The sequence below is a fragment of the Ursus arctos genome, unplaced genomic scaffold (genome assembly GCF_023065955.2).
Source record: "Ursus arctos isolate Adak ecotype North America unplaced genomic scaffold, UrsArc2.0 scaffold_29, whole genome shotgun sequence".
NCBI lineage: Eukaryota > Metazoa > Chordata > Mammalia > Carnivora > Ursidae > Ursus > Ursus arctos.
This window is the reverse complement of record NW_026622974.1, coordinates 31,235,749-31,257,296: the sequence shown is the minus strand read 5'-3', so window position 1 is coordinate 31,257,296 and position 21,548 is coordinate 31,235,749. Positions and strand designations below refer to the sequence as shown.

The following is a 21,548-nucleotide window of genomic DNA, read 5'->3' as shown; positions in this document are numbered from 1 at the left end:
TTTATCCTGAGGACTTGTACTCTCCTTTAGTTAGTGGCTTCCAGGTCTAAAAACTAGCCTGAGTCTAGAAACTGGGCAAGGAACATGACATCTCATTGGAGCAGCTACTCTCAGACTTCCAATTGTTTATTGATTTCCATTCATTGTATAGATTAAGAATTTTCTGGTTGATTGCTTGTTTGCTTTACCCCGGAACACGGTGCTCTGTATACCATCTACCATAGCTTTGAGTGGGTCTGCACCTCCGCTGCTACTCCAGTCTTGCTGCTCATTAAGATAATTGCATCTACCTTGCTTGTAATACTTAAACACACCTAGCTGGCCTCTAATATTTGATGATGTTATCCTCATTGCTATCCAGAAGCATTTTCTTAGATAGCTCTTGATGTGATTCCAATGTGTTGTCCGGTTTAGGAACCATTGATTTGACATATTATATGATTTTGACTTTAGATATGACATTGTGTCTTGCTTGCATATGCCAATGGAAAAGACTGTCTATAAAATTGTACTAATTATTTTAGATCAAGTGTTTTAAAAATAGTCCCTGATTCAAGACTTACCACAGAGTTACCTAGTTACTGATCAGGAATATCTATTTTGGATTATGTTTGAATCATTACACGTTTTTGGTTCAGTTTGTTACAGTAGGTAACTTTATGCTAAATAATACAAATTGCAAACTAAAAAAGAAACATTTTTGGTCTCTTTCATAAGAGCTTTTTTCCTATCAGGTTCTACTCCTTGATGTATGTGTATAATACATATTTTAAATGTAAATAATTTTATGACTTTTGGTTCATTTCCTTCTATCATATTTAGCATTTATTTACCATCTGTTATTGAGATTATATGAAAATATATATTTTGCTATTTTATGTGTTACCTGTTTCTCTCAACTTCGGGTAATATATAAGTTAGGTAAATTCACCTATGCTTTTCTCCATTTTCGTTGATGATACTGTTGAACAGGAAAGGGCCAGGGGCAGAACCCTGCAGTTTACCTCTTTCACAGTGATAAAGATCCATTAATCAATACTTTTGGGCTGTAATTGCTCAACCAGCATGATCCACATAAATTGTTCTGTCATTCAGCTCACATTTATTTTGTCCACAGGGAATCGTAAGAGAGTTTGTCAAACTCACTGCTGAAACAGAGAGATACTATGTGTACAGCATTTTTTTTTTTTTTGGCCGCATTAAAACAATCCTAATAGTTACCCTTTGATAAGGAGCTTGCTGAGCACTTTACTTCAATTATCTCATTTAACCGTCATCACATTTTTAGAAATTAATTACTGCTATTATATTCATTTTATACATGAGGAAACTGGGGGTAAAGAGGTTTAGTGATTTGCCTATCATAGTTCAGCCCCTGGGTCCTTTGGGATCCAATGAATGTTGCCAGAATAACAATTGTATCAAAAAATTAATTGATAAGTAAAAATCTCAAATCATCATTTTGTGCAACTTAAAGTTACCGCTGTCATAGTACCACACCTTTTCTCTATTTTATAGTTCTAAATTTCTGAGGTCGTTTCTAATTTACTTATATTCTTGAGAGCTTTAGAGGGAAAAAATAAAAAGTGGAGGTTCCATTTAGTTAGTGCCAATATTTTAAATAAACCATTCAGAACGACACCACTGGAAAACAATCTTCCAGAGATTCCTGAGACCGACTGGAAATTCCAGTTAGAATGAAATAGACTTATCTTTATAAATATTGCAATACTAACAACACTTCTCTGAATATAGGCACTGCTAACAGATTGATGACATTCCAGTGACTTTGTCTTGTGTATTAAAAATTAAACATTTGTCACCTTCTATGTTATTTTTATTAGGTATTTAAAGGCAATTTTATAATAATTTCCATTGTTTAATTCATTTAACAATTATAGGATAGACTATAGCATTTCTTCCATTTATTTTTATGGAATTGTTAAATCCTGTATTCCTGTTCAATAATATATGTTTAGTCAGCATCTTTTCAAATAGACAAAAAGGATGTGGAGAACTGGGAACAGGTTTAATATGTTTTTGTAGTTCTCGTATCCTATTGTACAATGCTTTGCCATAAGAACAATTAATCGTATGAATTTTGTTTGGGACCACATCTGTTTTTTTGCCATATAAAAGTTTATCTTAACTTAGTAGTTGGAACGCTTTTTAAAAACATAACAATCAGGGCACCAGGGCGGCTTAGTTGGGTAAGTGTCCAACTCTTGATTTCACCTCAGGTCATGATTTTAGGGTGTGAGATTGAGCCCCACATCTGCTCCGGCCTGGGATTAGAGTCAGTTTAAGATTCTTTCTCTCCCTCTCTTTCTGTCCCTCCCCCGGGGGCTTGCGTGTGCCGCATGCACTTGCGCTCTCTCTCTCTCCTAAAAAAAAAAAAGAAAAAGAGTGACATCATTCTGCCTGAATTCAGTATGGGGGGGGGGGCGGCTCCATAGTATTTAAACATTTTTTAAAATTTAACATTGACTGGTAAGAGCAATTTATTCTGTATAGAGTCAGACATAATCCCTAGGTTATCATGAAGTATATTTCATAAAATTGAGAAGACATGTATGCAATTGTAGTGTTAGATATTTTAAAGGGAAAATATAACTAAATAAGGATTCAAAATTTTGTAAACTAACTTCCAAAACTTAAGAAGTCCAGGTATTAGGGGAAACAGGTAAGCTTAAAAAGTCAATTCTCTAATAAATTCATATATAAAGAAAATCGACACGAAATGTGGGCAGGATATTTGCTATAGTATTTCCTATAGCAGTATTCATGAAATTTGGAAGTATATTTATTTTCATGCCTGGGCATTTTAGGACAGGACTTAATGGATCCTTTCATATGCTAATACACAGTGTAACTTTCTCGGAGCAGTATATAGTATGAGGTAATCCTCATATTTATTTGACTTTGGAGATCTTATTCTCAGATAATTTTTACAGATCAGTGGTCCGCTTTGGGGAATGCTGCCTTAGTGTGACCATTCAAGACGACATGAATGTATAAGAATGGTGTCAAGACGGTCACAGCACATACATGTGTAACAACATAACCGGCTTTAATAGATTACACAGACAAGGAATAACAACAATGGAGGAATAGGAGGTTCCGGGGTCAGGCAGTGAATATTAAGTGACATTAATACTCATATTTTATCACTGCTGCTAGTAAGCGGTAATCTTACATACATTACCTACAGGAGGAAATGGAAGATCCAGTAAAATTAAGAAGTTTTTAAAGAACATGGACTTTAAAAGAATTAAATCCTGGGACTTTAAAAGAATTTTGGGATATAGTCTTGGTGCTAGTATTGGAAAGTTTTGAAAAATCATGAAAAATATAAGAGATGAGACGTGGTTGCAAGCAACCAAGTGAATTTAAGAAAATGACATCGTATAAGTCACTTAACCTCTCTTGGCATTAATTCTGAAATGAAGTAATTACTCTAAACGATTTCTAGAGTTTCTTCCAGGACTGACATTCTATGTTGTTATGTTTCTAAAATTTCTGTAAATTCCTGGCAAGAATTATGATAACTTTTTAAACAGATGGAGCCTGTGTTTGTGTGAGTGTGTGCGCACTTAGAAAGGCGTGTGGGTGGGTGATGGGGAATTTCTGGGTTAGTGTGGTGCCAGACTAGACAAGCATGTTCTTCCAAATTTTCGCTAAAATACACATGGAAACACACATAAGGAATATAGCAGCAAGAGAACTTGGAAATTGCATAAAATGAATATTATACACAAAATCCAGGGATAGTCCACTGACTAGATTAGCAATGTAGATGGATTTCAAAACACAATCTTGGACTCCACAAAACATATACTCTTAATCTTTTAACCTAAGTAAGATGAATGACTTGGCAAAAAGTTAAGCAAAATATGAGGCTGTCTACAAATGGCCATATAGCTCAGAGACACAGGTGTTATATTAGGTAGATAATTACCTGGCCATCTTCTAAATCTTCTGATATTACCCTTGCAGCCATCCAGACAGAGTCATGCCACCATCATGCGCTTCTCTCTATGTCTCTTTTAGATTCTTCTTTCACAATACAAGACCTTTAGATGTGGAAGAGGGAAGGAGGGACCTAATTGTATTATAGGATTTTATTTTAGTGAAGGCAAAAGTTAAAAGCAGGAGCAGAGAAAAAAAAAATCATTGTATGCCACAGATGTTTTCACTGGCCTGTGTCATAGATCTTCGAAGGTCTTGCACCCCATGTTTAAGACTTTTAAAGAAACTGAGATCACTTCTTCTATTACTTGAAACCCTCCTCTTTATGCTTTTTATCTTTCACTTAAACAAAACCACCTCAGATATAGTAATTGGGATTAAGTATCATCCCCTTAATGCTTTACCAGGGTTTTGATATTTAACTTTTCTAAGCTCAATACCTGTCAGTTAGAAGAATTAGGAAGAGATTTTTTTTTTCTTTTTTGCTCCAGAAAAGAGAGGAGGGACTAAAGGACTATACATTCAACCCAAAATGAGAATGAAAATTCTATCATAACTTTCTAATAATGGAACAAGTTTATAATGTCTAAGTCCCTATCACTGGGTATTTTTATTTGAGGATGGATGGCTTATCAGGCTGCTAGGGTGATTCCTGCAGTCAATGAGACATTCAACTAAATGATTCCAAGACCATTCTAATTCTAATAGTTCAAGAATCAATAAATGGCCTCATAATTTTGTGTGTCGTTCCTTTATGCTTCAAGAGTGCAGAAGTTGTCTGTTAGAGAGTGTTGTTTGAAGCTAGTTGAGTGTCTGTGGAGAAGACTAAAAACTTACATGGCACAACTGTGACCCATCATTTAAACAAACCTCAAATCTACTTAGTCTGCAGACCTACACCCAGAGTGTACACAACAGTATCCAATCAGTGATATTTCCATTTCAGTGACAATCTAAATATCAGAGATATTTAATTGAGAAGAGAACTACAACAGATCCATCAAGAGCTAAACATTGGATGTTGGAAGACAATTGCAAAAATGGGACGGGCCCAGTCCGTGTACATCAGTCCTGAGTATGATGACCCACAGGCTCTAAAGCCACATGGCACATTCAGTATATGTGGATGCAAACAGGAAAGTAGGCGAAGTATGTTCTTGCCAAGATAACATGGAATAAGGTCATGTTGTTAATGTATTGATTCACAGGACTGTGATAGACAAGTGCTTCTTAGTATCAACGAGGGATAGGTTTTAACAATTTATCCGATTTGATTTTCCAGTGTTAACTGTGACTTTGTAGAGAATATAGGACTGCAGTTCTGGTTCTGTGACAAATCAACTGAAGGTTGGGAGAGTTGGTTAAGCACTGCTGCCTCAGTTTCCTTAATTTTAAACTGAAAGAGATTAAACTTGATCAGTAATTCATTTTCTGCAGAATATTCAAAGTAATATGATCCACTGAAAGGAAAATAAAAGTTTCCATGATTAAATAAGTAAAGAAATTATGTAGTGTATGTAGTGGAAGACTAAGATTTTCTTAGTAAAGAAACATTTTAAATGTTGTTCCTCAGACACATTGACTTATTTGGCAGCTCTCCTTTCTGCTCCCCATTCCTCCTCTTCTTCCGCCTTCTTTTTCTTCTCTTTCCTCACACCCCCTTCTCTTTCTCCTTTTATCTGTATTTTAATTTTCTATTTTCTCTTCTTTATTAACATCCTGTTTTCTTTGAAAAACCTTTTGGGAAATTTGAGAAATTTACAGTTTCAGATATTGGTAGTATGTAGTGTATATTCCAAATCTCTGAAACAAAGCTCCCATGAGCCTAGCTCCATACTGCTGTGATACAGGACAAGATGTAGGACTTGAAGAATTCAGAATTAGTCTTGATATTTGAAATTTACAGTGGGACGGGTGCCTGGGTGACTCAGTCAGTTAAGCATCCGACTCCTGATTTCGTTTCAGATCATGACCTCAGGGTCGTGAGATCGAGTCCCACATCAGGCTCTACACTCAGCATGGAGTCTGCTTGAGATTCTCTCTCCCTCTCCCTCTCTCCCTCCCCCTGCACTCTCTCTCTAAAATAAATAAATAAAATCTTTAATATTTACAGTGGGAGAGTTTGCTGGAGCACTATTGGAAGTAGTGGAGGAAATTCCTGTCCAAGTGCTGCACCTAAATTGTTCCTACAGCGTGGAGACCAGTGAGCAATAAGGGAGTCCCACAGGAATACATCAGGACATAGCTTGTATGGCCACATAGACTGTGAAGTTTTTAATTTTAATGAAGTCCATCTTAACAGTTATTTCTTTTATGGATCATATCTGAGGCCAGGACCTTAATTCAATTCTTTGAGAGTGTTTGGGCCAGAATTTTTCTTATCTCTGGGCAGATTGATGAAGAAATCCTATTCATTTTCCTAATGCTATATTATATTATATTATATTATATTATATTATATTATATTATATTATATTATATTATATATTATGTTATATGATTAATTCCTGCATGCCCCTTTCTCTCTTTGATAAAATGAATTACCATGTATCCCTACTCCCTCAAAAAATAGTCTGAGTAATTGTAGCCAAGACACCAGCTATATGGTTAGCGTAGTTCAGAGAATGGTCCAAAGGGACTAACAAGATCAAGGTTTCCTGTTCCATAGAGCAGAATACAGGAAAAGTAATGCAGGTGTGTTCATGCTCGTCTTTGAGAAAGAAATGCAAGTCAAAAGTTGGAAACTAAATTCAAATGCTAACTTCATCAAAGGAGGTAAGAGCAGGAGCAGCTGATGCAAAAACTCAAGATTTCTCCTGAATAATTGGTTACCGTAATGTCATTTTCTTCCTTCTTCTGGCATGGGAATGGGCCAGGCTACCTTCTGTAGTGAGGACTGGAAGTCATGTATAAAATGTATAGTTGCATGATATGTATTTAAATATACATGACGTATTGGTATGATTATATGAGATGATTGGTAGAAATACATATGGAATGGAGTAAATGTCGAATATATGGATTGTAAAGCCTAGTGTACTAATTTGTTTGAAACAGGAAGTCATAGGACATGAATGCACATTTGGGATTGAAAGGACAGTGTTAGCAAATGCCAATTAAAGGAGGGAAAAGTCAACTGGAACTTGCAGAACAATTTTTTTCTTTGTCTTGGGACTCAGTCTTTGTGATAACTGAAGAACATTAAGGTTTTTTTGAAATATAAAAACATCATGGGTATAATAGTTATACTTTATTATTCAGGATAATGTTTTATTTCTTATAACATAAAAAATAAAATCATTTGAACGGGGCACCTGGGTGGCACAGCGGTTAAGCGTCTGCCTTCGGCTCAGGGCGTGATCCCGGCATTCTGGGATTGAGCCCCACGTCAGGCTCCTCCGCTATGAGCCTGCTTCTTCCTCTCCCACTCCCCCTGCTTGTGTTCCCTTTCTCGCTGGCTGTCTCTATGTCTGTCGAATAAATAAATAAAATCTTTAAAAAAAATCATTTGAACAGTTCTCAGCATGGTATGTTAATTTTGAGCAGGGAATAAACACAGTAGGTAAATACACGCATATGTTATATAATGTAATTCTATAGAAAATTCACGGTTAGATGTATTTGATTATACAAAACAAAGCAAGATAATACCACCCGAGAGCTTCTTATTTAAAAACACAGTAAAAATAACATTCTCATGCATTAAACATTGCAAACTAAAAGTAAAATGAAATAAAATTTGCAAGGGCTACAATCAGTGAAGCAATCTAGAGGAAAAATTCCTGTTAGAATACAAGTCTATCCTGACATGCAGTCAACACATTCATCTACTCTTTCTGCTACAGAAATGATCTGGAATTGGTTCTTTAATCATGATCTATACACAGTGAACACAAATTGTGTTTGTTTATTGCTGAACTGCTGATAATAGCTACGTTAGTTGATTGCTCACTTTGTATCAGCCCTTGCTTTCTGTCGCTATTCACAGTAACCAAATGCAGTGTTTCTTCCTGCGTTACAGATGATAACACTGGGGATTCCACAGGTTCCGCACCTGCCGAAGGTCACAGAGAGTAAGTGTCAAACTTGTCTTGAAACTGGTCTCAATAGAACATTGACTCTTCACATATACTTTGTATTGCTCTACTCTTTCTATTACTCTAGCAGCAGTTTTAAAAATTAAATGAAAAACTGGGGTTCCAATTACAAATATGTGTCTTTATCTTGGTAAGTAGCAAGGAAATTTGTGGGATCCTGATGATCATATCAGAATAATTCAGAGTTTGTCTCATACAGGATAGACCTTATTGCCTCTCTATGACACTGGAAGCAACAATGCATTTTTAGGTTTTTTAACGGTAGTTTAATTTGTTCTCACTGTCTAAATTTCTAGCTTTTGCCGTGACGTCACTGGCATTCCCTTCACGTAGAGTACTATTTTCCTCATCTCTTTGGAAGTATGTCTTACCCTTCCTTCAAAGTCCATTTTATTTTATTTTATTTTATTTTATTTTATTTTATTTTATAAAAGGTTGTATTTATTTGACAGAGAGAGAGAGAGCAAGAGAGGGAGCAAAAGCAGTGGGAGCTGGAGAGGGAGAAGCAGGCTCCCCGCTAAGCAGGGAACCCAATGTGGGACTTGATCCCAGGACCCTGGGATCATGACCCAAGCTGAAGGCAGATGCTTAACTGACTGAGCCACCCAGGCGCCCCCAAGGTCCATTTTAGATACCACTTTCTCCATTCAAAGTCCCCCTTTACCTTAAATAAATGTAAACTTGTCTCTTCCCCAAATATAGAATTAGTACTTCTTTCAGTTTTTTATTTATTTTTTTAAAAAAGATTTAATTTATTTAAGAGAGAGAGAGAACATGAACATTGGGAGAGGGAGAGAGAGAGGGACAAGCAGATTCCCTGCTGAGCACAGAGCCTGACATGGGACTCTGTCCCAGGGCCTTGAGATCATGACCTGAGCTGAAGTCAGATGCTTAACTGACTGAGCCACCCAGGCACCCCTTCCTTTCAGTATTTTAAATTAATTGTCTATACGTGGCAGGCATGTGCTAGAGGCAAAGGATTTTTTTAAAAATTGAAAACATGGTCTCTTCCCTCTAGGAAATTGCGTGTTAGTGGAGAAATAGATACATAAACCAAAAAATGCAATAAAATGGCTTGTACTAAAATTAAGGTGACATTAATTGCCCAATCTGGGTCATTTTTGAGAGTGAAAGGGAAAATGAATAATTATGCTTTGACGACAGGCATGACCTGGGTCTATCCCGGCAAACCCAAATGTATGCTCATGCTATGTTTATGAACCTGTGTTTCCAGTGAAGGTGCTTATACAAAGAGGAATAGCTAAGCCTAGGGAGGGAAGCTTGTGATGTTTATTGCTTTCTGTCTCATATTACTTCCATTATGCATGCACCTTATTTTTACCACCAGACTGCAAGAATTTTGAAGGTGGGCTCCATATCCTATTCATCATCTCACATCCCACTGTGCTCACAGAACACTGCCTTGTAGGTGGTCACTCAATAGGTGTTGAATGGATGCATTAGTCTTCCTGTCGTGTATCAGTGCTCTCTTCCTGCCAGTTTTCGAAATGTGCAGTCATCATTTTCAGGTACATTTCCACTGTTTGTGCATTTTGACCCTCACTTGCTTTTTAAATTCGTTTCTTTATTTGCAAAGTCATTTATTTATAATGTTTATTATTTAGTTCCTTATAAATTCTCTAAGGTCTGTTTGCTGCTGATTAACTGTGTGTGGAAGAAACAGAAGAGAACCAGAATCACAAGTCAACAGATGGTGAAAAAAATAGTCAGATGAGGGGGTCGGAGAATCAATTGTACTTTGTGAGAAGGGGAGAAAGACACTAATGGAAGCTCGAACTCCTAATTTTAAGCTTGAGGGCGAGTGACCACAACAGTGGACATCCCAAGCTCTGTGACAAAATGGGGAGGAATTTGTTTTTCTCATCCTTTCCCTATAGCTTCTGTGGGAACTGCCACCTGTTTGGAACAGCCCACCTTCCCATCTTCCTGGGTGATGAAACCTGCTCCATGTGGAAAGAGATGGAATATGAGATCCGTGCTGGAAAAAGCTGTAAAGATGACCCAGTGCACCTCTTCATTTCCCTGGAGTTTCGTGGGCAGCAGGGGCTGGTAGAATTGGAGTCAGACAGGGGAGGTGACACAGCTAAAATGAAATGTATGGTTTCCAGCAAACAAATCTTGAGAGGAATATTACAGATTTATAAACATATTTTGACAAATTAGTAAAAATATGTGTTGATTTACAATCAGTTTTCTATAAATAATGACTGTAGTTTAAAATCTGAAGAGCATTAATATTCTGTCAGGCATCCTACACCTTTTTGAGCCTGTCTGCGAGCAGAACTCGAGCAGAACTCTATGATACAGAGGATTAAAGTCTGGATCTGGTCCAGCATCTTCAGCCTTGATTCTGGGCTCTGGCAATGAAGGGACGCACCTGCGTTAGTCAGGAAACACCGAGTGTCTGGACTTGGATTCTCATTAAATAATCAAATCCAAGAAGACACACTTGGGCAAGGGCCAGGATCAGGAGAAGGCAACTGAGTAACACATGCAAATGAGCTCTCTATTGTCGTTCTCTAACCAGAGGCAGTGACCAGATGGACAGAAATCGTTGTGGGTAAGAGCCTGGTGTCAGGCTCAGGTAGACTGAATTCAAAGCCTGACTGTGTCAAGTACTTTCTGGAAGCAACCTAACCTCTACACTTTAGTTTTCTCATTTGTAAAACAGCAACAGTATTTGTACTCATAGAGATACTGTAAATATTAAAGTACATAAAATGCCTAGCATATAGTAAGCACTCAATACACACCATGGATATGAACATTATTGCTCTTAATGCTACTACTTGGTGTCCCGGAGAAGTTTTCTAGCATAAAGAAGGAAGGGTAAATCAAAGCAAGGAACATACACAACCTAGGAATTAATAGATCGATTCTCATATCTGTTCTTTGTACTTATTATTTACCAAGTCTTAAAAGAATGCAATAGAATTGTTCCTTAGTATCTTTTCTTGATTGTAAGAAAGACATTATTCTGGCCCTGTTAGTGAAAAGCGGTATCATGAAATAAGAAATGGAAAAGCTGCTTAAAAATGATAGTACATGGAAAAACAATTTTAAAAAGTTAAGCGAGATAAGCTGTCTTTTCGTAATTGTGCTCTTTCATGTCTAGAACTGTCTCCACTTTGGAAGTTACAGATCTCTTATTTTCAGAATCCTGAGGGTTTTTTTTTTAAAAAAACTCTATTCGTCTATGGAATAAAAGGGGTGCAGCAAAATTTGCGTCAATTAATGTTGTCAAATTGTTCATGCTGTAAAGGCAGAAGTAATTGGTGCAATTCTGTAAATCTAGTCCAGTGTCTCGGACAAGTAACCATTCTTCCTTTTGAAGATTAAAGGTTAGCTTCTCAGCAAATTCACTTAGTGGAACCAAGAGGATTAGAGATCAAGTACTATACAACTGGTGTTATTCGCCAAGGCTCACATGGACACTGGGGCCACCACTCTTGGTGTCCCTCCAGGTTAAATCTTGTCAGAGCAAATCCCATTATAACAAAAACATCAGAATAACCAAAAGTCACTGGAGCCAGGTGATGGCGCTGTTACTGCAATCCTACCGACAAAGGAGGAACAGCAAGGGAGTAAGATCTCAGAGTTTGTGGTAAAAGGATTGAGGGATTGAGCTACATCCCACTGCATAATTTAAAATGAAAATGGCGGAGAAGCGACCACGAAATAGCGAAGTGTGACATGGAGGCTGCCATTCCCTTGGCGGCAAGAGAGGAAGTGGCTGCTTTCATGTAGAAGAGCTCAATGGACCAGCTGCTTAATCAGTGTCATTCAGGTACAAATTCTGCAAATACGGGTAAAGGGTTCTGATAACATGACATTGTAAGTCACTGAAATCACAATGGTGTTAAAAATGTATGCTGCTGGCTACAGCCCAACAACTTCAGAAATCAATAGTCTTGAGCAAGCACTTTCCGAGACATGGATAACCTAGCTTTAGGGCAACCCACTTCTAAAATCAAGTGTGTTCATCAAGAGAATAAAGAATAGATTCAAATAGGAGATGAGGGAGCAAGTTAGCAACTTGAAAACATTATGCAATCTACTTGAAAAATTGCTATAGTCACCCTCCACTGGTGATAATTTAGGAGAAAGAAGGAGGAAAAGAAAGTCCAACTGAGAGGATAGAATTGAATATATTTGCTATGATAATGAAAGTGTCTTTTGATAACCCACGGGAAGGGTATTCACATTATCAAATCTAGCATTACCTGAAGTCGTTTCTTGCTGCTTGGCACCTTTCCTGTAACTTCAGTTCTTGGCTGGTGGCCCTAACAGGTGGCTAAGAGCAGAGGGGATGTCACTCAACAGTCCACAGTTCTTAATTAACAGAAGCCCTCTGAGGATACTCAGTCTCTCGCTGACAAGCGGATTAAAAATGAGTTCAGGATGTAAAGCAAAAATGCTGCTTTTTTGGGCTTCAAGTATTTTCCTAAAATACTAGGTCTACTTTTGGGGCAAAAGAATCCTGTGTTAATTCTTGGTGTGCATTTTTTGGTTTTGTTGAGCACAGCCTATTCATAATCAACAGACAGTGTATTCTCATCAATAAGCTTTCATGAGATAACCATTCTGCGCAAGAGGTACAATTAATAATATACTCTAAGCCCTTGCTATTCCGATGGGTCTGCAGATAGCCCATTGGCATCAGCCAGAAGAGAAATGCAAAGAAATGTAAGAAATGCAAAATCTTAGGCCTCAGACTTAGTGAATCAGCATTTTCCAGGACTTCCCTTATCTTGATTGATGCTTATGCACATTAACTGGAGAAGCACTGCTCTGATGTCATTAAGGCTTTTCTCTAATTAATTTATGTACCTTACCAGCTTACTTGTTTAAGATATTCAGGGTTATGCCTCAATGTTTAGAAGTACATTAGAATATTTTTATAGAATTTATTTTTCTGATTTTTACTTAACTTGTAGCTTGAATTATTTACCTTTGAAACTTAGTTCGAATGTATCTTACTATAATTTTAACTTTTTCTTTTTTTTTTTTTTTAAGAGTTTAGTGTTTGATTTGTTTTTTCTTGCTTGGGTGTAGGAAGCATAGGTAATTATACTGAGTAAACACAGAGTGAATTGAGGAAAACCTGAACCAAAAAAAGAGAAAAAGTATGCCAGTCTTTTAAGTGCCGTTGCTTACTCAGCTATTTCAAGGATGTAGGGAAGACCTAATTTCCTCGAATGTTTTCCTACCTAATATTTTAGACTCATGCCTCAAGTTTCTCATTTGTCTTAAGATACTTATATTTGCAAATGTACCCTAGCAGATGCTATAGGCAAATAATTTCCAAAGTATATTCTGAAGTCAGAATGTGTTCTTAGCATCTCACTTTGAAGATCAAGAGTTTAGAGTAGACTCAATTCTAATTCTTTCTTAGAATGGTTCTCTTTGGAATACCTAATCTATTAAGCTTGGAATCTGCTTCTGGGTATGGACTCCTCTTTGCATGCACGTTAGCAATTTAAAGACTCTGGGAAGCATTATATTTTGTTCAGCCCTACATTAACCAAACCACTTATCGTATCATACTATTGAAATCCTATGGATCTCAAATAGAAAAAACTCTGATATATGTTACTATGGATTATTTTTACTTGATTGTTAATGAAGGGTATGAGAGTGAGTTTTGATGAAAGGAAGGGCAGTAGTCACTTGAGCAGAAGGAAGGGATTTGAATTGGTGGGGGTATGAGCACAGACAATATGAAGGTTAGGTAACCAATTTTACAATCTAGAGCCCTGTGCTTTGGCTTTGTATGTAAAATGGAGTTTAAGATAGGTGAATTGTGTGTGTGTGTGTGTGTGTGTGTGTGTGTGTGTGTGTGCCTGTGTGTGTGTATTTCATGTTAAGAGAGATAGATGAGCTAATCAGAGAACCTGCTACTTGGGGTTAGTATTTTGTTTATTTTTACTGACCCAGAGATGAGTGCCTATTTTCCAGAATGTCTGTGAGGACGTAGGTTGGCACAGGAGAAGAATGTCCTGAGAGGAACTGTTTACTTAGTGAGCATGAATTGGGGATTCTGGAAATAAAACGATGTGTATTGGAATCTAATAATCCGAGACCTAGAGTGGTGGGAAGAGCGCCGGCTTCCCTGAGCCAGATCTGGTTTGCATTCTGCATCAACAACGTCTGAACGGCGCTGGACAGGCTTCAATGTCTCCGAGCGTCATTCTGTCATTGGTAAAATGCAGAAAACGTCAGAGTAATGGTGAGGGTTAGAGACCATAAAGATAAACCTCCCGACACATATCAGGTCATATTAGGCGGTCAGTGAATGGTAGCATAATCCTTTGTTCCGCCCGAGCCCAACCAGGGACCTGGGCCAGGAGCCCTGTGTTGTATCTGGGGACTTAGACGTGATGCTGGAGATGTCACTGTGTGCCACTGATAATTTTTCACAGATTACTGAGTTAAAATAATGCAGAGCAATTTCATGTGTGTTCAGATGAATACTTAAAACGCTGTTTCTTTTTCAACCAGAATTGAAAAAAAAACCTTCAGTTCAAAAATCGTATTAGGGCTCAAAGAAATATCTCTATTTATAAAATCCAAATTATTTTCAACCCTTTTACCCTTCCATGTTTTCTTAACTGAGAGCTAAGCTAAAACATTTAACTTGAAATACTAATTTTTTAAATTCTTAAAATTACACAAGCACATCATTGAAAGAATCGAGGAATTCATAAGGTTTACAGTTAACTGTCTCCTTCTCTAGGTCTTAGTCCCTCTTTTCCCCACTAAAAGTTTTTGACTATATTTTCAAAGATGTTTTATGCACGCGTCATCATGTACATTTATTCTGTATACATTCTTTTTTTTAAGATTTTATTTACTTGAGAGTGAGCACAGGCGTGGCACAAGCGGGGGGCGGGGCAGAGGGCGAAGCAGACTTCCTGCTGAGCCAGGAGCCTGACTGTGGGACTCCCCTCCCAAGACCCTGGGATCATGACCTGAGCCAAAGGCAGACACTTAACTGACTGAGCCACCCAGGCGCCCTATTCTGTATACATTCTTAATGCAAAGGTAGTATGCCATCTACCGTAATTTATTTTAATATATGTTGGAGATGCTGTGCTTTTCAATGATGTTAAAATCTCATTGTATGTCCTAACTAGTACCCAGTTAGTCATTGAGATTATTTCCAATCTTCTACTACACTTAACAATGCCACAATAAACATCCTAATAAATACTTCAATTTGCAAATATGCAACTGTAGTGGGAGAGTAAATTTCTTGAAATACAATGGCTAGGACTTGAGTGTGCATTTTTATATTGGTAGTTAGTGCCCAGCTGCTTTCTGAAGAGATCTGTCCATTCTACTAGCAATGTATGAAGTACCTTTTCTCCTACAAAGCATTATCAATTTCCCACCAGATAGGTATGTTATTATAGTTTAAATTTGCTTTTCTTTTATTGTGAGTGAGACGTAACATCTTCGTATGTATTTAAGATATTTCAGATCTTTATGTATTTTCTTTCTGCGAACTGTCCAATCATGCTTTTGCTCATTTTTTCTTATACCGTCCGTTGTTTTGGGAGATTCGTAGCAGGTTAATTAGTCCATTATCTATAATGTAAGTTGTCAATATGTATTTTATAGGTTGACTTTGTTTACACTGCTTTTGTTTTGTGATTGCTTTTTATATTTAGGTAGTCTCATTTGTCTATCTTTTCTTCCACATCTGAGTTTTGTGTCATAGTAAGGTTTTATTCTCTTGTGATTTCTTGTAGCACATTTACAGAATGTTTTCAAATGTTAATTGTTGACTCATCTGGATTTTGTTTTGGTGTAAGGAGTGAGAAGGACCACAGTATTTTTTTTTCCCAAATACCTTTCCAATTTTCTCAACACAAGATTTGACTGGTTCCTTTTTCTCTGCCAGGAGGAACAGCTGGGGTCTAGGCAGGGACACAGAAATCACTCTAGGTATTACAGACCATTTATGTAGGGAATGTGTTACACAGGTGGAGGAAATAGGGGTACCAAATAGAGGGCAGAGATTAGCAACAGCGAGAAGCTGATACCATGCCTGCTATTGTAGTGATAAGGCAAGAAGTTAGTAATCAGAGCCAAGAAGTCAGTGCTCCCATTGAGAGACAGCCATTTCAAGGGATGTTCGTTGGGAACGAGATCATGGAAGTAGCAGCTGTCCCACAGGATCAGGAGCCATGGAGACAGAGTACCTGAGATAAAACTTGGATTTTTCCCCCTTCCTCCCTGCCAACCTTTGCCAGTGCCTTTTGTTGCATGAACCCAGGCAGAAGACTGAGGTCAGAGCACAGAAGACTACATACACAGAGGAGTCTGGGAAATGTAGTTCTATGCCATTCACACACGAGAAAGGCAAATGTGGGGATGTGGGGCTATCAGAACAAAGACTCAGTTCACCAATATGCCATCTATTTTGCTCTACTAATTGTCTACCCATTTAAGTGTCAGAACTACACATTTTTGTGGCAGTTTTATTAAATATTTTTTCCATCTCAGAAGACTAATTCCTCATTATTTTTCTTCAAGTTGAATTTGCCTGATTTTTCCCAAGCTGTTTTTCCAAATGAAATTCACGATCAGCTTGTTTACTTCTAAAAATATCCTCTTGTAATATTATTGTATTCTTATTAAATGCATAGATTAAGGATAATTGATATTTATAGGATGTTAAAAATTCATGTAGAGAAATGGGGTATATCTTTCTATTTATTCAAGACTTGTTTGTGTTTCTTGTTTGGGTTTAAAGTTTTCTTTGTATAGATTCTACATGTTTATTTCTAGGAATCTTCCCCTTTGTGTTTGTTTTATTACTATTGTTTTGGGATATTTTCTTCCATAATATGTTTTTATCTGACTGTTGATGACAATAGGAGGTTTATGTTGTGTATAATCATTTTGTGACTACATCACCTTGAATTGTTGGTAATAGTCTTAGGCTTTTTACATGTCTACTGTTACCAGCTGCAGACAACAGTTTTTTTACTTTCTTTCTAAATTTTATAATTCTTATTTCCCCTTTTGTCAAATTTTGTTTGCTAGTTCCTCCAGAACAATGTTCAAACATTTTGCTGATAGTGGCCATCATTGCCTGGCTCTTTATTTGAATAGGAGTGATTTCTACATATCAAACACATCATCTCTGATGGGTGTTTTTTTCCCATTTCTCTCCACTGGAGCAATTCAGAAATCATCTGAGCTCAAATTCTCAAATATTTTTTTTCCATAATGATGTTGCAAAATAATCCGTATGCAAAACCTTTTGTAGGGTAGGTCCCTGACAAAGTTCTTTTTTTTTTTTCTATGTTAATTAAATAATTTAGAGTTTCTTACATCTTCTGGGAATGATTTTGGTATTTTGTATTTTTTCCTGGAAATCATTTATTTTCATGTATGTTTTGAGGTTCATTTGCATACATTTGATCAATGTGATCTCAGATTACTCTTCTGATTTTCTGTGTCTGACATTATTTACCCGTTGCCATTTCTTATTTTGTGTACTCATTTTCCTCCTTACTTCTATGAGTAAATTAACAGTACTTTCAATAGATACATTTTTTAGACTTTTTTCTTAGTTTCACTTTTTTTTCTAATTTATTAATATCTGCTTCAGCCTTACTTATATCCTTTTCCTATTGATTTTGCTCTCAGAGTGGTCAAAGCTTTAAAAATCGGCTGCTTTGAGATCTGCACTGCCATATACAGTCTCTGGATGACCTTACACCCCATGCATGCGTCCCTGTAACTGGATCCTTTTCTCAAATTCTCTAGTATAGGAGTACATGTGTCTGCTGGATTTGACAAAGATGAAGTTTGTCTCTATTTTATTCTACTTATTACTTTATCTCCTAATTTTGCCAAAATGGCTTGTCTATCTGTTTCTTACTATTCTAATTCTTTTGGTATGATTTACCTTAGTAGAAGGGAGCAGTGAAATTTTTCACTGACACCCTACACCTGGAAGTCTTCCTCTGATGTGTAAATGTTAATGTTTTTGTCTTTGGAACCGCTTAGTTCTAAGTAGTTTTCTTTCACTATTTCAGAACCACCCCTAAGCAACATTTCTGTTAATTAAAAATTTCAGAATTTATTTTTTTTAAATAAAGCTTTACTTTCTTCATGAATTTTTGGAGATGTTTTGAATTTGTAAATAAATAATTTAAAAATGTATAGTGGATCTTATTAGTTCCATCAAATGCTAGGGTTCTGGTCTTAGGGGGAGAATTTAGATGATTAAAATATCATTGGTAACTATTTTATCTTTCTGAAATTTAGGATTTCACCTTGATGAATTTTTTTTCAGGATCAAACCAGACGTTTACTATTTAGTTGAGTGATATTTCCTATAAATATCAAGATAATTTGAATTTTAGAATATTATTTTTTGCTTATGTAATAGTTTTGTGATTGAGCTCAGAAAATGTCCAATTCCATAGGTATTGGCTTTGAGATCTTATCAAAGTTATTTAAATATCCTGGGCTTCAGTTTCTTCACACCCTGATGAAAACTTACGTATCAAAATGTTTGTTCTTCGTTAAATCCTGATAATGAGTTTTGGAAATTTTGTTTAATATTATTTATCTAATATTACTGTGTGCCAGAGACTCCAGTAAATGAAACAAATCGTTTAATCCTCACTCCAACTTTATAAGTAGATATTTATTTTTGACAGCCAGTGGTCATTTATACCTTGAATATCTAGCAACCCCTCAGACTCAGTATATTACAAACTGAATCCCAATCCCTGCCCTTTGGAATCTGCTTTCTTCCCTCTTGTGTTCCTTTTTCCTTCTAATGGTATTACCACACCTCCATAATCGAGGCTCAAAATCTAAAAGTTAATATAAATACCCTCTCTTCCACCACATACAAAGTATATCATATTTATGCTTTTTTTCCTTAATTGTTATCACCATCATTATTCTTCAGCCTCTCCACTTCCTGCAATTATGGTGACAGCCTCAAAGTGTTCTATTCATCCTTTTGGAAGCTCAGTTCTCATCATGGTATTCCTCTGCAAAGAAACTTTCAATGTCTCCACACTTCCTGTAGCATTAATTCAAAATGCCTTAGGAAGGATCTCTGGTCCATCATGACTGGTTCTAGTCTAATTTTCCAACTTAACTTTCTGTCATTTTTCTGGTAAGCATCAGCTACTTTAAAAAAAATAATACTTCTCGAAATCTCAGGGAGGAGCAATCTTATGTAAAGATGGAGATTAAGAAAATTATTATGGAGTTTACAGAAGACAGTCTTTATCCCCAGACTCGGCATGGTGCAATTTTTAACCTTAGCATTTAATTTATTCAAGCCAACACTTCAATCTCAAAGCCTTCCCAGATACCAATTTACCCTAGAATCAAGGCTATTATAAAAAATCTTCCAGAAAATACGCCATCTATATTTTTATATATTAACTTTGCAATGAGAACTTTGTGCTCCCTTGAACAAAACCACTGTGTACATGTATAAAATTCTGTTCATTTTACCTTAAAGCAGATATAATATAGTTGGAGAAGATCCAGGCAAGTCCAACTAATCAAAAAGATTAGATATTTTTCATATGAAGACAGAACAATAAAGCTGGAATTCTTCAATGAGGTAGGGGGAAGGTGGTGAAGTGTTTAGACTGCAGTCTTTAGCCTTCTGAGGGGTGTAGGGAGAATGGACATGAGACTGATTATTGGATATTGGAATGATGTAAATAAAAGTGTCATCTTGAATCAAGAAAGAGGTAATTTTATGGCAAATGCATGCAGTTATTAAATAATGGTGCTCATTAATCCCGGAGGTGGTAAAAGCAGAAACAATAAATAAATTCTAGAGGGATTTTGATCCATTCATTGATGATAATGACAGAATTGATGTATTAAGGTAATCTAGCTTGAGGGACTTATCAACTTCATCATGTAAGAAATATTTTTCAACACCTACTATATAGCAGAGTCTGTGCTAGGCACTGGTAATGAATAGGACAGCCAAGGTTTTTGTTTGGTATATAAAGGAGACAACAATAATACAGTAATACGATGTGATTAGTAAAGGGAAACAGGAGAAATAAAGGGTAAGTAGGTAGAAAGGAGAAATAAAGGGTAGTCAGGAGGCACATAAGAGGGTCCCATTGTCTACACCTACGTCCTCAGAGATTTCCTTTGAAGCTGCATTTGTATGGACTGCAGAAATTTTTACCTAGAATTATGTGTTTTTATGGGAAGTTTAAGAAACTGAAGGAAATGATGAATGTGGTCAAGTGAGTCTAAGATAGCCTCCGATGATCCCTGCCTCCTGGTTTATGATCTTGTGGAATCCCTTCCCCTTGAGTGTGGGCAGGACCTATGGCTTGCATCTAGCCAATAGAATATCTCAAAGATGATGGGATGCCACTTTTGTGAATCTGTTCCTTAAGATTCTGGCCTTCATCTTTTATCAGACTCTATCCTTTGTTGGTTCTGATGCAACAAGCTGCCATGTTGCATGCTGCCTTATGGAGTGGATTGCTTGGAAGGTATGGAGAACAGCCGCTGACTGGCAGTTAGCGAGGATCTAAGGCCCTCCGTCCAACAACTCAAAAGAAATCCTGCCAACAACTGCATGGGCGTGGACACAGATCTTTCCCTCACTGAACTTGCAGATGAAACGTTTTGATTTTAGTTATAAAAGCCTCGGAAGCCTAGAAGTCAGCTAAATCATACCTGATTTTGACTCATACACCCTGTGAGATTACAAATTGTGTTGCTTTAGCTGTGAAGTATGTGAGAATTTGTTAGGCATCAACAGACAGCTAACACAATGAGGATGACAAAGTCCTTCCGCAAAAAGCACCACAGCCAATCTTGTGGTGCCACAGGTTAGAAAACATTTGTGCCATTTTAGATGAGAGATCATTGTAACCAAATGATGGTGGGGTTGTCAAGAGAAGTAGATGTATTTGAGAGAAATTTAAGAGAATTGGGAAGATACATGATGAGAAAGTTGAGAGAAGGGAGATGTTTAAGGTAAAACTCAAGTTTGGCTTCAGGCACTGGTCAAAACAATAGGGCCACTCAGGGACAGAGAAACAAGGCAAGGTCAGTAGCTGGAATTCGAATCAATGTATTCTCTCCTCCAGTGTAATGGTCTTTTTTTTTTTTTAAGTACATCATGTTATATATTAGGAAACTGATACAGAATGGCATTGCTTATATAACTTATATACAAAATATCTATAAAATACAAATCATATTTGGAGAAATAGTGAAAGGACTGTCACCGAATTGGCAAATTCTGAGATCTTGAAAGTGAAACACGAGATAATTGAAAATGTCCAGAAACTGTTGAGGGCACGGTGGCCTTATCTGTAGACCACAGATAGGTATGTATCTTTGCGTGCTTCCAGTCTACACCAAAATGTGGGAATGCACATAACGATTAGGGGAAGCACATATCAGAAATACATGTCATAACTTAAT

At 36.9% G+C, this 21,548-nt stretch overlaps 2 long non-coding RNA genes across 2 annotated transcripts in view; both read left to right on the top strand.

Annotated features, from left to right (window-relative positions):
• Positions 1-21,548, top strand: part of LOC113261098 (uncharacterized) — a 117,792-nt gene that overhangs the window by 7,836 nt on the left and 88,408 nt on the right. The window lies entirely within an intron of this gene.
• LOC113261097 (uncharacterized) lies at positions 6,499-10,812 on the top strand. Its single transcript, XR_007190133.2, has 2 exons — positions 6,499-8,042; positions 9,415-10,812. It is a non-coding gene; the product is annotated as an uncharacterized LOC113261097 (long non-coding RNA).